We start from the raw sequence: 14,046 nt of genomic DNA, 5'->3' as shown, positions 1-14,046 counted from the left end.
AGCAGAACAGCACGGTCGCAGAGGGGGAAATCGCTGGTACTGCCCACAGCGCACAGGTCAGTGGGAGAATTTCACTACCAAATGCATGCCCTTATTCCCAACAGCACACAGGTCAAAGGATACAGACCTATGAGAAGTGCTTTGGGTAATGCATCTTTTTTCCCCAGCTCAAATTCAAGCCAAAAAACCCCCCTCTGGCAAGGCAAAACCAGCTGTGAGATGCAGACATCCCATGCCGACAGTCTTCCAGGAAAAGAGGCCTCATTTTCAGTGTTCATGCCCAGGCAGGACGCAGTCAGGACTCAGAGGAATTTCAGACCATCTGCCTTAAAAAGCGTAAGAAGTATGTCTTTAAAATCCTCTTGCCATTTTTGGGTCAAACAGGCTCAAGATATTCCTCAGCGGGAGGCCGACATCTTTATTTCTCAAAAGATGCGGCCCATCATCTAAACAATGGAGCAAAACATCTGTATAAACAGAACTCTCTCGGGTCTGTGTTTGATGGTAAATAACAGGCAGAGGGCACATCCCAGGGAGATGCCAGGCCAGCTCAAGACGGATTGTGTTTCTGCATTTTCAGCATTTGGCCCATTTATAGGACTCTTCTGCCGGTCCCTCGCGGCTGTTCTTCCTTAGCAAAGATTAATTGTGGTTATGCTTAGTTCACCGACAGGCAAAAATAGCAAATTCTATCTTTTCTGTCCAGGAAAAAAGAAATACAGACAGACGACAGCTTACAGGTGCTTGTGGCAAACAGGTGAGTTTTCTACACGAGTCGCCAAATTTTGTCATTTTTAAAGCTTTCGACTTCCTCCAGCAGCCAGCGAGGAAGCTTCACTCACTATAGAAAAAAGAACTGGTGACAAAACTGTGTCATATCATTAAATCTTTGTTACAATGCCAGCAGATGTGAGATAAAAATAAACATGCAGACAAATGCCTCCCGTGGAGGAGAAGGAGGGCAAATGGGAGCGGGACCCGCTCCCGACCTGTCTCCAGCACCCCATCCTTCATCCAACAGCTCAGCAGGAGCAGCTCCAGGAATTAAAGGGCTCCGGTTACCCAGCTGCAATACCGCTGAGCTGCATGGGCCGGAGATGCCAGGGTGCAAGGTAGCGAGGCCATCCCGCATTTTGCAATAAATGAATAAGAAAGGTTCAAACTGTTGTAAAAATCTTATACAAAGAAGCTCGGTGGGTCCTTTTTGCTGGAAGGAAATACTGAATGGAAACAGCGTGGCTACCTAAAGCACCAGGAAGACCAAACCAAAAGCAGCGAGGTACAAGAAATGGCTACTCCATTTCAGTACATCACCAATAGCAAGGATAGACTTGGATTAAAATAAGGAATGAACAACCGTAAAATCCCTGTCCAAACACGGAGGGACACCTTGCTGCACAAGGTGGAGGCAAAGGAGAGACCAAGACCTTGCCCCTCTCACACCAACACAGCAGTACGACAAGGCAATATGCATGTTTGAGTGACCAGAAAGAAGTTGTGTTTCCACCCAAAAACGCTCATGGGTATGGACCAAGTGTGACCCACCGCAGCAGACACCTCCCCTGGCCTGGGCTGTCACCTCCCACGCAACCTTCCAGCATGAGTGACCAGACACAGACATGTCCTAGGTTAACCCTGGAACGTTGACAGCTAGGGAACCAAACCTTTATACAATATTCTCTGCAAAAGTGCACCTAAGGCTGAAGAAAAGGTTATCAGAAAAGGGCCTTTGTAAAATATTTACACCTCGCTCTCTGGCCACACCTACAGTCTTTAATATCTTATTATGAATCCTGCTATAAAATGCATTAGTAATAAAATTTCTGATGGCTGCTGCTCCAACGCAAGGCGGCAATACAAGGCGGATTACGACCCCGAGGAGATGCAGCTTCCAGAGGTGCAACATACCCTACCAGGCAGGTTACACGGCCGGAGCTGAACACGGCGGGTGCTGGGCAGGACTCCCTAAAAACGTCAGAGCACAGTCTCCTCTTGTCTGCCACCAAATGTTCCCCGAGGGCTGCAGAGCCAGCTCTGCTGGGGCGCGGGCTGGCGTTGGAGAAGCACCGGGGACCAAAGTAGCGGCAAGACCCTACCGGCAAAGCAAGGACAGGAGATGGGCTGGGTGAAGAACTCCCAAGGAAAAAACTCCCAAATCAAGGAAAACTTTAGGGTGGACAATTTTTAAGGCATACGTAAAGCTACGTGAACGAGCTCTTCTTTCAGACAGGGCTAAAAAGAAAAAGCTCTTTGCAGAAAAGCCAGCATCCGTACCGTTTCACCAGGCCCACGGTGCCTGCTCCCAGAGCGTATAAAACCCTCTGGCTGTCAGACAGCCGCTCACCCTGCTAACGGAGCAGATTTGCACAGCGCCTTTGAGAGCTTTCCACCATAGCAAAACCATTTCACGGGCCACGGGCCGCCAACCCCTCAAACGTGCCTTGATCCATCAGTCTCGTCCAACTGGCCTGACACCGGGTGCCCTGCAGGCAAAGGGCTCAGAGGGGGAATATGTGGCGCTGACTTTTTTACAGCAGGGTCAGAGTCGGATAGAAGTAAAGGTGGGAGATGAAGCGGAGGAGATCTGGGAGTTAGTTTCTCAGATAATCCTTTTCCTTAAATGCATCCCCTTTTCCAACCTGCAGACAGGTTGTTACAAGCTTTGGTTGGGCACTAGAAACGTTTAGTCGGGTTTATTTGGGGATGGTCCCTCCAAGCCTGCTCCCCACCTCCAGCGGCTGGCCACGTAGAGGACCTCCATCTGACCTCCCAGGGCAAAGTCACCCAGCAGCGCCCCAGCAGAAGCTGGTAGAAATGATTAGGATGCGGATGCGCGCATGCTGTACCAATGCAAATAATGTGGAAAAACGGCAGGCAATCTGGCCGAACAGCTGTCTGAAGGTCGATGAGATGAGAGGAGCCGATGCAAACTAACTGGGGGGCATACAGCGACGGGCACGAGGGCTCGAGCAGCAGGCAGCCTACCGTGCTGCCCGTGCTGCGATCTTCGCATCAGCATTGAAACAGTCTCGCCAGCCCTATTTCGGGTCCTGCTTTTTTTTTTTCCCCCTGCATCAAGGTGGGAGCTGACCGCTCCCATCAGGAGATGCTTCGCTGCTTCGTGCTCCTGTTATATCTCAGGTCAACCCATTACTCTTAAATAATTCCCTGCTGCTGTTCCTGGCGGCTCTTTTCCCTCTCCCTGCCTCTCGCCACCGCGCAGCAGGGCAGATGAAAGGAGCTTTGCGCTCTGCTAAAAGCCGGCTCAGACATCCCTCAGCTTGAGTCAAAGACGCTCCCACAAATCCCATCTCATCGCAGGGCAGGAAGGAGGGTTTGATGCCTTTTGCTCAAGGCAGGGCATCTCAGAGGTGCTGCGTAACAGAGCTGACACTGAATCCAAGTGCTCTTCTGCTGCAGCTGAAATCCTGGCTCCCTCATCCCTGGACCACCCGGGACACATTTAAGTCACCTATTCCTGTCCGAGTCTCGTTTGCTGCAGGAGATAGCTGTGAAAGCAGAGCCAGAATGAGTGCCAGCCCCTCTTCCAGACTCTGCTGAGAAGAAAAACCAGCCCCCAGTTTTGGTTTCCCTCCCCAGGCTCCATCTCAGAAGCGGCCTGACTGCCAGACTGGGTCCCTTGCTCGCGTGCCAGCTCTAAATGCTCGCACGGATGTGCGCGGACTTCCAATTCCTGTATTCTTTATTACACTTTTAATTACATTTATTAATTGCATTACTGCTAGCCCGAGCCAAGCAATTTCCAATTTCAAAGTTTGATTTTAAAACCTGATAATTTCCTTTTTTTTTATTTTTTTGGTTGAATTTCACCCCACCTTTCAATCAGCTCTCGTTAATATGTATCTCTTGTTGCTATCTCTATTAAGTAACCTCCCTCATTATTGGGTGACACTGGCAAACGGCCACCACAGAGCTGTAATTCAATTGAGGGGCTTTTGAAAACACCATAAACACAGCTGGAATACATGCATTATAGGAGCTGGAGACTGAATTAGCGGCTGGATAACCGCCCTCAGAGCTGAGAGCGTTTATTCACAGCAGATACGGCCCGACCCGATGCACAGAGCTGAAGAAAGGGACATTGCAACCAGCAAGCCCACGGGGGAATTTGTCACGCTAGCAGGACAACAGCACTCAGCAGACAGAGGGCAAGGAGCCACAAATGGGAGAGGATGCTCTGGTATCCCGTGGAATAAAGCTGCTCGTTTTTTCTAGCCCAGAGCTGCTCCGTTTCCCACCGAAGATAACTCTGCCCTTGCCAGCACGGGGCTCAGATGGCTGATTTACAGCACAGCGTCCCCAAAAGCTGGGCGCACAGCAGCTCTGCCACCTCTCCTCGTGGCACCCGTCGCTTCTGCAGCGTAGGTCTTGAGGGGCAAGCCCAGGAGAGGCAAGAGAGGGCAGATGGGAGAGGAAGGAAATGCTAATAAGAAAACGAACGAACCCACAAGATTCGTCCTCTTATTTATAACTTCCCAACTGGCTCGTTCCAGGCAGTGATATGGTAAGTGGGACCTGTCACCCCCCTGCTCTTCGCTCTCTGGAGCAGCAGAGTGGCCGTGCAGCTCAAGCGCTCATCCAGAATGGAGTTATATTCAAAAGAGAAAGTGAGGAGAGGAAAAGCACTATCCAGCAGAGCTTTAATTTGCAGCTTCAGGGGCAAAAGGAGCTGCCTGCCCTAGACCACAGCAAATGCAAGGCTTGGGCTTGCACAGGAGCTGCACCATGACCTCCATCCCCACCCGAACCACCAGAGCCAGGGAATTGCTCCTCTCTTCCCTCCCTCCGAACCTTGCCTTCATCTTGGTGCTCGGTCTCTCCCCATCCCCAGCCAGCCCTGCCCAACCACCCATCATGCACGCCAACAAGTAGACAGAAAGCAGCCAGGTGGGTGAAGCACCAGGAGAAAGAGAGCAAAGAGAAGAAAGCAAGTTCCACACCAGCTTTCAAGAAGCCATCCTGCCCGCACTATTACCAAGTTATTTAAGCAGACAGCCAGCTTTGTCTGTCGAAGCTCGTTTCCCTCAACAGCCCCTATTTCGAGGTAACTCGAGCTATTACACTGCGCCCTGGGTTTGCATTTGCTGCCCTAGATCTCAGGAGACCACGAGTGGCTTCTCACAGCTCCACGAGAAGTAATGAAGAGGAGCAAGGCTAATGCCAGCAGCCTTACATACTCTGTGCAGGGGAACCTTTCCAGCAACCAAAAAGCCACCGACATGGACTGCTACAAACATACAGCTAGACTAGCATAAAGTAGTGAGCACAGAAGCACAGTCCAAGAGATCGGAAAAACCCAGGTGGGGTTGATCATTCCGTCTTCGGAAAAGAGGTGGGGAGAGCTCTGGCAGGGACAAAGCAGTCTACCTTTACGTTTTCAGCCTCCTCCAGCGAGACACGTCTCAGTCAGCAGGTCTGGTAACTCCTGCCAAGGAGGGTTAAAGGCGATGGCCAAGGTGCTCACTGGACCGTTCCCGATGATTTTCAGCAGCCCTGCAAACACCGAGGAGCGGCAGCGGGGTGGGCAGAGCGACCAACACGCTGTCAGGATTTCTTCAATGGGAGAGACTTCAGACCTCTCGGCTACATCAACTCCAGGTGAAATAACAAAACCCTCACTGTAACTCTTGGCTAATAGGGAATTAAAGGGAAGTAGCAGCATTACCACCTCCCACAAGACTGACAGACAATAGATCCTGCTCTATTCTCTCTCTCGTCTTTCTACCAGACAACAATCTTGGTCGAAAAGGGCAATGGAGTCAAAGTCACATACATATCTTCTCTAAGCCACATGACTTGGTGCTCTGTGAGATTGATGAACACAGAATAATTCAAAATCAACAGAGTCAGCTAGCATGTAGCCCTCAAAATACAATTGTAAACAAGGAATATTATCAGGCAAGTGTATTTTTAATGGACTCCCGCTGGGAACCTGCAGGTCTTTGCCTATTATTTGACATTTTTACCAATCATCTGGAAGAGTGAAAACACAGAGACTAGGAGATGGGTAAACAACAAAGGGCACAGACCATCGACATCAAGCAGATTGCTGCCAACTGGTTTGAACCAATATCTATTTTTTTTAATGTGTAACTGCAGAGTCCTATATCTGAACCAAAAAACACAGCTCTCCTAGGAAGGGGGATCACCCTGTAAAGCAGGTTGTTTCCCACTGCCCTGGGAGGGGACAGAAGAAAAGGGTGGTGAAGCAGCCAACACTTCACTAACTCAGCACCTGCAGCCAAATCCCATTGGAGAAGCCACTTTTCTCTCCCATTTCTGCCCATTATCCATCTCCAGCCTTCGAGAAAGCCAGGCAGGGCCGGAGCAAGGGCTGGGAGGCAGCCCGTGCTGCCTTCCTGGGCTGCTATTATGTCAGTCTCAATTTCGGAGACACCAGATGGGAACCCAAGATGGTCTAACGAAACGTTTGAAAGTCAGAAGCAAATGCTGAGAATGTGAAAACCTGTCAGTCAGAGAGCTCCTGGCTTCGACGGTACCGCTTCGCTCCTGCTGGTGTGATTTTCCTGCTGGAAGAGGGCGTTCGGAGCAAGGGCATGCACCGCAGATGGCCCAGCACCCCTTCGGCTGTCATCTTGCCGGAGACGGTGGGCATGGACCAGGTGGATCCAGGTGGCCACAGTCAAGGTCTCCACTCCTGCCTCAGCGCTCAGGACTGGCAGAGGCAGCTTTTGCCCGGGGAAGCAAAGGCAGCCCTGACCCGCAGCAGCCGGTGAGATTTTCCACCGTCCCTCCTCTCAATATTAAAATTCAGTAGCAAAATCAAATCACCAGTGTGATTTACTCCTACCAGCCAACATACGTTATGGGGCAAGACAAGAAATCCCTTTCCCGATTTCTGCTCTGGGGTGTCACCATAAACTGGGCAGATCTGATTTTTTATATCCCATTTTATTTGCAGTCGCCACTAACTTTTACTTTCTAAACCCAGGGAGAGGTCAAGAAGGTGGGTGAAGTTAACGCACCAGCCTTTAAGTTGGGAAGGAAGGACGTCTGGAAGCAGTGCACCAACCTCTGGCAGCTGTCCGTGGAGGACAGGAGTGGTGCAGGCTTCTGTGCCCGAGCCCAGGCAGTAATGGGGGTTACTCTTAATGGCAGCCTGTCCCCGTCGATTCTTCTGGGTAACCCTTGCCGCAAGAGGTGCAAACCGGCACCCCCATGCCAGCCCATCGGGTGACGCTCCGAATTGCAAATGACTTCCATTAAGGCAGAACGTTAATACAATGCATTACAAATGAAACCCTAATGACAGGACACTGGCAGTATTGCTTCTACTTGATATTAATTGGGTGACACTTTCTTTTAATGGTACATTAATTAATGCAGAATACCAACGGAAGTCCACGACACCCGCATTAATACAAATGAATTCATTATCATCGGTGTTATTACAAGAAATGACAAATAAATCTGTAACAGTGGGGCCCTTCAAATAATAGCCACGAATCATTAGGTATTGCATTCATTTATACAGCATACTGCAAATATATACATGCAATCTGTGGGTGATTATCTATTCACATGTTCCTCTCCATGCCAGCCCGGTATCTTTTCCTCCCTGGCTCTTGAGCTGTCCTGAGCCACCTTGGAGGAGGACCCAGTGGCCAGCCCAGCTGGCCAAGGAGAAACTGGGTCTTGCTTTCAAGTCAACTCACTGCCAGAACTTCTTGCTATCTCCTTCTTTTATCCCACACGCACTCAATGACCATCTCGAGTCTTCAAAAGATCCTCTGATCTAGCACATGCATTCCTGTAAAGAGGATCACCTTTCTTTCCTCCATCTCTTGCGCTACCATTTTAGCCAGGCAGACAGAAACCTGCCTGCTTTGCCAACTTATTTATCTATTTTACTGCTTATTTATCCCCTGTTCTGGTAGAAAAGCTAAAAGCGCCTTTCACAGCACAGAGTGGCTCACTTCTGACCATAGGTGGAGCAAGTAATTTGTCCTCAGAAAAGTAGGGAAAAAAAAAACCAACTCACTTTGAAGTCTGTGATTTGTAGGTCCCAAAGATCCATCAAAAAGAAACTCCTGTGAGAGCCTCTGCAGCAGCCTGAGAGCAGGTATCGCTCTCAACATGAGCGAAAGCAAAATCCATACAGCTGTGCTGATTCAAAAAATATTTCCCTGTCTTCCCGCAGATGGCTTTATTACTGGAGGAAGGATCAATAACAGTTCAGCTCGGGTCTCGTCATCGGGCTTTGCTCTTGCTGAAACGCTCGTGCTAAAACAGCAAACTCCAGCACGAAGCGTTTCTCTTGAGCCATGTCGTGACATGGTTCCCCCGGAGAGACTCCGGCAACGTGGATATCACTCTCCCACGACAGCTAGCACCCCAATTTGCTGTCTCCCACCACCGCTGCAGTGCTCACAGGCAGAAGGAGCGGTTACAAACCTGGGACAAAGGAGTGTATGGGGAATATTTTTTTAAAAAATACAATATATGACGACTTACTGACTTGCCCTTGAACTGCTAGACTGGGAAAACGCAGCAAAGAAGCTAGATCAAGCTAATTAAGACATATAATAAAGACAGGAGACCCAGCAACCAAAAGGAGGAAGAAAAAGGAAGAAGCGCGTCGAGTCTCCCAGTTCATGCAGCATCCCAGTGCGACAGCGTGAGGAATGGCATATGTGCCACACGCTCCAAACTCATCTCTGTTAGCATGCATGCTATGAAAGATGGGTTTATCATCACACAACACCCCAGCTTTACCTCCTTTGACCTGAAAACTCCCTGCTTAGTGCTAGACGCTGTACCCACGTGCAGAGCAGCTTTGTCTCACTGTTACACTCGATGCCACATACCGGCATCGAGGATGAGGCACCCTGAGGACAGAGCCTGCCCTCTGCTCTAAGCAGAACATGCTCATCTTACTCTGCATGGCACAGTTGGTTTTTTCACACCTTCTTATGACAATAAGGTTTTTTCCCACCTGGGAAGATCAGAGGCAAAGGCAGGCAGGAAAAATTACCCAAGAGCTCTGAGGTACATGGTAAATAAGCTCCTAGTCCTGAAAGAAGGTGCCTGAGCACAGAGAATCAGGAGTCAACCCGTGTTGAAAGGAGAGGAAAAGGGGCAAGTGGGAGCATAGCAAGGTTTGTAAAGGGAAGCAGCGCATTGTGTCAGACCAGACACTGATGTTCAGCTCCAGAACAATAAAAGAGCATCCTTCAACGCTAAACACAGACTGAGGAGTAATGCTCTGAATTTACTGTGACTGTGCTAACCATGCAGACCCACACAGCAGTTATTTGTGAATTGGAAAGGGAATATTAGCAGGAAAAGGATCGATAAAGTCGTCAGCCTCTTGAGAAAAGAGAGAGAGGCTACAGGTGGGGGAAGTTATGAAGCGTCGCGGAACTAGTAACTTTACTGAGGCTGTCATTTTAAAGTTAGACTAAAAGTTTTAGGTCCTACCCCAAGGAAAGGACAGACAGATCTGGTCCCATCAGTGTCCTCAACAAGGCTGCGGGTTTCCGTGCAGGTGATGGGGAAAAGGCAGCTCTGAGGTACTGTCTCCTCGCTTCACAGTTCTCCAGCTAATTTCCTCGCAGAGGCAAAACTCCACTACAGGAGCATCCCGTGTTAGGGGCTGCTCTGCACAGGGCGATGCAGCCGAGCGCCCGGCGCAAGGGGAAGGGATGCAAACCATGGGATGCACCTGCGTAGCCACGTCGCCGGGGCATTTCTTCTCCTCCTCTGGTCAGCAACATACCCTCCAAGCTGCAGTGAAAATATAGAGGGCTTGTTTGCGGCAATAAAGCTCTTTGAATCATTCAACTTCTGGGTTATTTTGTTTCGGCTTTGCTTTTCTTTAATCCAGGCTGGGATCTTGGTACATCAGCCAGGGTGACTGTGTTCATGTCATGCTGTTTCCCCGTCTAGCAGGATTCCTAATGAAAAGGATTTCCTCAGAGGACTCAGCTCACCGGCTGCACTGACTGGCACATCTGGGTGACTTAAAGGAGCAATGGTTTGGAATTCCCTTCATTCACTTTAGACCAAAACCTTTAGCTCAGGGCAGCATCTGCACGGTGGGGAAACAGGCACAAATCCAGCTTAATCCCCCCAAACCTTGCCCGAGGAACGGGGTTAAGTCTATTCTTCTTTTCACATGGGTCACTTCAGTTCTTCTCTTCCCTCGGCTTTGCTCTCATTCACAGCTGAGAAAATGGATTACTTGCCCAACTTTGTTTCTTTAGCATCACTGGCTTACAGGTTACAAACTTAACAAAACTCACAATTGTGAATAAAACAGGGTTTCCCCTCTCTTCTTTCGCTGTTTCTCGCCTTCACTCACCTCCTTGTCATCACCATCAGAAGCTTATTGCCAATGTCTGGCAGGGACCTACTGTCTGTCAGTCTTAGGTGAGCTCAAGTTTCTAAGCCCACCTAAGTTTCTCTCTCCATCCCCTTCACCCTAGACAAGTCCCAGGAAAGCAAAGGCAAAAAGCCCTAAAGCTAAGGTGCATGCTCTGCACCCCAGCCATGCCCAAGCTCTCCTTCAGCTGACTTGAAACTCCGAATGAGGCACATCAGCATGGGCACCGGTCAACCTCAACCTCCCGGCATGACCTTGAAGACCTTTAGGTGACTCATTTTGGCAAAAAGCAGTACCCAATGGAGAAGGGCAGGGTACCCCATTCAGCACGATGCTGTTACACCAGGAATGCCATCAGCCAGCACAGACCCAACTCATCATACCTCTGCTCTTATAATCTGAAGATGGGGATAAGCTAAACAATCCCTGCACTGCATGTACTTAGGGAATAACATTACCACCCCTCGTTTACAAGGCTGAGATGCTGCAAACCCGCCACCATAGCACAGCACACTGATTCACACTCTGGCACCCGCTCCCCTGATTTTAAACGAAGGCTGGAGGAGCTGCTTTTGAAGAGGTGGCCCCAAAGTGAGCAGACACCAGTGCCAAGCTGATACCCCGGAGGAACCGCACACCACAGCTTTGAATACCTGCTCCTGGCACATTCAACAGCTTTGCACTACTAAAGCAATGAAATCGGCTGGTTTTGCCTCTAAATCCCCAAGGAACCACCCGATCAGGAGGTGGGGAGATTGTTCAAGCCTTGGCAAAGTCTGAGGCTGCAACGAGGCAGCGGAGGCAGAGTGAAGTGCAGAGGGTACGGCAGGAACATCAGCGTGGGACACTGTCAGGGCTGGTCGCCTCATCGGTTAAGTCACAGCACAAACACCCTATTTCTAATGACAGATTTCAAAACCTCAGCTTATCAAGTGGACCCACAAAAGCAATCATGTTAGACATGGCTTAGATGCATCCTCACATTAAAAATAACAACTATTTCCTTTTCTCTCTTATTCCTTAAACCTCCCATCTCCAAGAGCAACGCAAAACACCCAGAAACACCAGGAAGAGCTGAGGCTTCTGCACAGGTTTTCAGAAACTACCCAGACACTTCCCACCCAGCCTCTCCCTTGCCGCTACCCATACCCTGCATGTCACGACATGGCGATCTGCCCCCACCGCCATGTGGAAGAGCAAGCACGCTTGCCCCTAATGCCAGGGACAAGTAGCGGGGTAAGCCAAAACAACAATTTTTCTTTCATACTATTCATTTCCAGGCTGAAACTGGAGGCATAAAGTTCCATCCAGAGCACTTGGCCTGAGAAGCATCCATACGTCTCTTCCATAAAAGACCTTGCTGGGTAGATTTACAGGTGGCAGAGGAAGGACTGAGCCATGTGGCCACAAGCTCATTATCCATTGCACGTTACTCTTCACAGGAGCACAAGGCAATCGCCGTGTGAGGCTCCCCTCTTTTTGCCCTTCTCCTCTTCGGAAGGACCACTGGCCCAGGATTTTCCAAAGGGATGCTTGTTATGCACTCCTAGACCTGCCTCCTCCCCTCACCCCTGCTCATCACACTCTTTGCACTAACCAGGGTTCAAACCTTTGTCAGGGGCACGCCGGTGCCTCTCTGCTTGCAGAAAAGCTTTGTGGATAAACTTTAATACAAGCAAGCAATTATAATACTGTAGCTCAGTAATGCTACATTAAACATCATCCTAAATTGTCAACACGCTCCATGAGAGCTCCAGAGAATATCCTTGAAGGCTCCTAAGCTAATAGCCAGGGGAACAGCACGGGCCTCGCACCCAGCCTTGAGACCCCTCTCCTAAAGCCTCCCGTCTCCCTTGCAAGCTCCTTCAGCTCCAGCGGTCTTGCTCTTTGCAGTCCTGGGCTGCATTTGGCAACGTTAGGCTTTGGAAGCCCCCACCTCCGAGGCCAGCAGAAAGCCTCTGTAAACTCTTGCAAAGCCACCGAGTTCCCCTTCAAACTACTCCCTAACCTCGCTTTTGGGAGGGATGGTAGCAAAACCAAACGGCCCTCTCCTTACGTGTTACAGCACAACCTGAACCAGTCCTCAGCCGAGCAAGAAAGTCCCCGGCTCTTTGCTCAGCACCAACAGTCTCTGACTGCCTCCCCGCACCCCTCTCAGCTTGCAGCCTCTCACCGCTACCTTATCAGCTTTTGGGGCGAGGATGACGCTTTTTGCCACAACTCTGTGCATCTGCCCGATGCCTCATAACTCTATGTTAAGGCAAACAATTTTTCTCTTTAATTTCTAATAGCGTTGCCAAAGGAACCAGCCTTTGCAATACAGCCCAAAGAACCAACCAAGCATGCTGTGAAGTCACATCAGAAGAGGGGTCGAAAGCAATCAATCGGTGACACCAATTGTGGCAAGTGGATTTTAAAAATACCTTAAATGGTTTTTTAAAGTACCTGGTGTTTTACTATAAAAGTGCTCAGGATTGGGTTGGGTCTGTTTTTAAAAGGGGCCCCAATCTCTGAACACCCCTGGGAACATCACAAGAACCAAGGCAATTGGGTCCTACAGCCTCACCACAACATCTCCTGCAGGGATAATACACCAGTAAAAGGCTTAGAAAGCACCAGCATGGAAAGCATATTCCAGCAAGGGATCTTTATGTTAAAGAACAGGAGAATGGTAGAAAAGGAGAAAGAGAGAGAAAACAAAGGAGAAAGAAAAAAGTTGCATTTTGGCCCCTTTTTAGAAACACGGGGACAACTCCTTCCTTCCCTCTCAGTTCATCACGTCTTTTTTCAACCAGCAGAAGAGATCCCAGCTCTGCCAGCATCCTTGCCAGGTCCAAGGAATTAGCATGGCTTAAACCTTTGACATTACCTGGGGAAAAAAACCGCACCAAACAAAACCAACCCGACACAAACCAAAACCCACACAACCCTGCAAAGCCCTTCTTTGCTGAAACTGTTCACTAGGAGACACTGGCTGCAGTCAACAGCCATTTCCTGAGCGCTGACATCCCTTCGGCAGAATCAGACTAAACCTCATCGTATCGACCGGGGCTGTGGATGAGGACCAGGAGAGGTCCAGGCTCATTTGCCAGGGCAGGGAAAAAACTAACCCTGCAGCACCGCAGCCCGCCGAGCCCTCCTGCTACGGCTCCCGCTCCCCTTTCTGCGCTGATTGCAAAAGCTCGCCCTTCTGCTGATTACAGCTGATGGTCCTGGCTGGTTTTTGCCCCTCCAGACCAGACCCTCTATTATCGAGGGTCTGGTTTTTTTAAAAGGTTTGGGGTTTTTTTGCCTGCTTTTTCAGTTCAGCTAGTGAGTTTATTTTTTGTTTGGGCTCTTTCCTACCCTGTCTGGGTGTGCTGATGGATTTTGGTGCTTGCCAGAATTCAGCAAAACCAGGCTCGCTGGGTAGTATTAACTTCTAACCCCCGTGTAAAAATAGCTGCAATAAAGCAGAGTGAATAATATAAGCTTCACCTAATGTAACTTTGATTAAAAAGTACTGCCCTCTTCATCACTCCTGCATGGTAACTCCAGAGAAACGTCCTTCCCGAGGTCTGGAAAGCCTGCAAGGTCTGGGGAGAGAAGAGCCAGTATGATACCAGCACATCCCAGGGATGCTGCTGAGCCCAAAAGGGAAGGTGGAGGGAGCAAACTCCGAGGAAAAGACAACGACAACA

At 49.6% G+C, this 14,046-nt stretch overlaps 1 protein-coding gene across 1 annotated transcript in view; it reads right to left on the bottom strand.

Annotated features, from left to right (window-relative positions):
- The window catches only part of CDH23 (cadherin related 23), a 214,096-nt gene that overhangs the window by 120,310 nt on the left and 79,740 nt on the right, over window positions 1–14,046 (bottom strand).

This window comes from Aquila chrysaetos, chromosome 11, assembly GCF_900496995.4.
Source record: "Aquila chrysaetos chrysaetos chromosome 11, bAquChr1.4, whole genome shotgun sequence".
Lineage (NCBI taxonomy): Eukaryota > Metazoa > Chordata > Aves > Accipitriformes > Accipitridae > Aquila > Aquila chrysaetos.
This window is presented reverse-complemented; position numbering and strand designations above follow the sequence as displayed.